Below are 2,996 nucleotides of genomic sequence, written 5' to 3' on the forward strand. Positions count from 1 at the left end.
AATAAATAATAAATACTTTCTTCACAAAAAATATCACACAAAATTAAGAAAAACATAACTCTAAAAATAATAACAATCATGATAATAATTCTTAGTCCTTTGGATACTTTATAAATACTAATCTCAAACCCTATGGTCCAAGAAGTAGTTTCTGTTTGAACTTTCAGTACTATCAGAGTATATAGAGGTTTTAGGGGCAAATCAATGAAGTTAAGCAATCTGTCCTCAAACCAGTCTCTTTCTCTCTCTCATATACCCCTTCTTCTCAGAAATAGGAAGAGGAAAGAAGAATTCTCTTATCCTTTGACCTGAGCTGGAGTAGCTGGGACTTAAAGTCTCAGTATGTTTGTGTAAAACAATGGGGACAGGAGCTTTCTGACAGCTTTCCTTCCATCCATCCATTCATCTGATTTACTCATTCAATGTATATTTATTAAGTAACCTCGTGTGTGCTGGGCACTACTGTGTGCAGGGCACTCCAGAAAGAGATATAATCTCCTCCATCCTGCTAGTGGCTTCTGCCAGGTATTTAGAGGTGTGTGGAGTTCATACTCTCTTCTCTTTAACAGGATGACAGTCAAAGAGTAAGGGCTGGTGTGGAAAAAAGCAGGGAGGATGACTGGGATAGTCACTGAAGGGAGACATGAAGAAGCTATATTTTCTCAAATCATTCAAGGTGCATGTTTTTTCCCCCACTTGTTGAGGCCTTTTTTTTCTTACACATAAGATCTAAGAGGGGTTAAAAACAAGATTTAGGGGTAACTAGCAGACTGCCCTGGGCCCAAGACTACCTTGAGTACTGATGATGATTCTAGAGCAGAGTGTTTCAACCCCCAACACAAAAACTGAATCCTGGACTGGCAACCAAGGGGCCCCTGCCAGCTGCTGGCTCTGAAGTTGGTTTTGGCTCTGGGCTAGATCCCTGTAAGTTGGGGCCCAGGCTCCTCGCTCAGCTCAGCAGCTTGTATTGATCTCCAGGGCTCTTTTGTCTCCTCCTCCCCAGTGGAAGCCTCTCCCCCTCTCCCCCTCTCCCTCTGCCTCTCAGGCTCTTCCGCTTTCCTCCTCTGCTTCTAATGAATTGAAATCTCCAAGAACCACCACGGCTCTGGTAGTTTTACAGAACTGTCCTTGCTCTTTCTGCATTTGCCCAGTCAAGGGTATCTTTGCCTGAGGTCGGAGTGATGCTGTTAGTCCTGGTGATATGATTGCATAGCAACACAGAGCAGCTCCGAGAAGGGAGGAGGAGGAGAAGGAGGGCAGGGAGGTGGGAGAGACAGAGGGAGAGTGTGCATACAGCAGCTGTCGGCATCCCTGTCTCAGGGACTTCTTTGCTGATTCACAGAGGCAGACCAGCCCCGGCCTCCCAGCTTCCAGCCACCGCCTGCTTCTCAGACCTGACGGGATCAGAAGGTAGGCCACAGAGAAATTTTTTCCAAACCTTGTCCTTTTTTGGCTGGCTGAGGGGAAATGACCAAAGGAGGAAAAGCTCCAGAGGTACCGTGTGAGTGTGTGTGTGTGTGTGTGTGTGTGTGTGCGTGCGCGCACACGTGCCTGCCTGCCTGTCTGCCTGCATGTGCCTTTGGGGGAAAACTTGCATTAAAAAATGCCTACAATGGAGTAGCTACCGCTTGGATTCATAAAGAAGAAAAAATGCCCAGGAATAGAAACTCAAGCCAATTTGAGCGACTGTGATCTAAAAAATGAGTAAGAAGAAGGTCCATGGTTGACTTCTTTGAGAAGAGAGGGGTATTTATTTATTTACTTATTTTAGGTTCTCAATGACATGCTTTTTGTTCAAGGGTAAGATTGGAGGGAAGGGAAGATATGTGAAAGGAACTGATTGAAAAGGGTGGGAAGAGGAAACACAGAGACCTCAGAGCAGGTTTCCTGAACAAATGAGTATTCTGGCTAGCAGACAGACACAAGAGTTCTTCCCTGAAGTAAACTGGGCTCTGACCTAAGAGCCTGGGACTCAGGGCTCATCTAATCTGCATGTATTCCTGGCTTTATTCCTTTTCCCTGTTGCATTTTTCCCCTCCCCATCCTTGTCTTCTCTTTGCTTCCCTGTCTACCCCCTGTAATTAGGAGGCATCTTAGCACTTGCAAACATGGCTTACAGTGGTTTGAAATAAGGTTGACTTTTTTCGGAGTCCAACGCTCTTTGCCTTCTGCTTTTGCCCGCATCAGGCCCAGCGTCTCAGCCTGGTAAGTGGAACTGAGACTATATGGTACTTAAGGATTGTCCTTCCTTTGGTAGGCAGGTAAAGGCAGGCATCATGGGTGTGGGTCCTAGCTGGTGGCAGGGCTGGGGTACAGTGGAGAGGTCTGAAGGAGGAGGAAGGTCAGTAGCAGATGCTGCCTGCTTCCATTGAGAGCCTGGTGCATGCTATTTGGAAAAGAACATACTTTTATGTTTTCTTTTTGATTGTTCAAAAGAACAAAAGAATTCAAAAAGCTCTAGGTCAAGTTCACCTTAGCTCCTGACTTTTCCAAAGTAGTTCTTGTTCTAGATTAAGGGTCCTCAAGTAAATCACCTTTAAAAGGCCGTATGAGAGTCACACAGGGCTCTCTAAGAATTTTCCTCTAAGGTTTGAGTGGAGAAGAGGTTACAGAGAATCTCAGGGCCTTCTAAGAAAACCACCATTGAAAAGGCACTGCTGGGGGACCAGCAGATGGTGTACTGGTTACATCGCTGAACTCCCACATAGTCGACTGCAGTTCAATTCCTGGACCTGGCAGCTTAAAACTCACATCAGGCACATGTACATGAATGCTCAAAATCCTAAGAGGGAGAAGGGATTGCAGCGTGGCCATTCCCCTCCCCCCCCAGGGGGGGGATTTCTTGCTTTTTGTCTCTCTGTCTCTCTGGTGAGCACATGCCCCCTATAGCAAAAATCTCTCTAAGGAAAGAAAAGAAAAAGAAAAGAGAAAAGAAGAGAAAAAGCAGTGCTGGAAGTGTTAAGTATCCTGTTCCTGAAAGAAGAGTGAGCCTCTCT

The 2,996-nt window shown here is 45.7% G+C and overlaps 1 protein-coding gene across 1 annotated transcript in view; it reads left to right on the forward strand.

Moving 5' to 3' along the window:
• Positions 1 to 1,097: 1,097 nt before the first annotated feature.
• DRP2 (dystrophin related protein 2) overlaps positions 1,098 to 2,996 on the forward strand; it is a 47,880-nt gene continuing 45,981 nt past the window's right edge. Inside the window, 1 exon segment of the mRNA XM_006164858.2 lies at positions 1,098 to 1,410. The gene's annotated coding sequence lies outside the window, so the exon portion shown is untranslated.

The sequence above is a fragment of the Tupaia chinensis genome, unplaced genomic scaffold (genome assembly GCF_000334495.1).
Source record: "Tupaia chinensis unplaced genomic scaffold, TupChi_1.0 Scaffold143746_1, whole genome shotgun sequence".
NCBI lineage: Eukaryota > Metazoa > Chordata > Mammalia > Scandentia > Tupaiidae > Tupaia > Tupaia belangeri.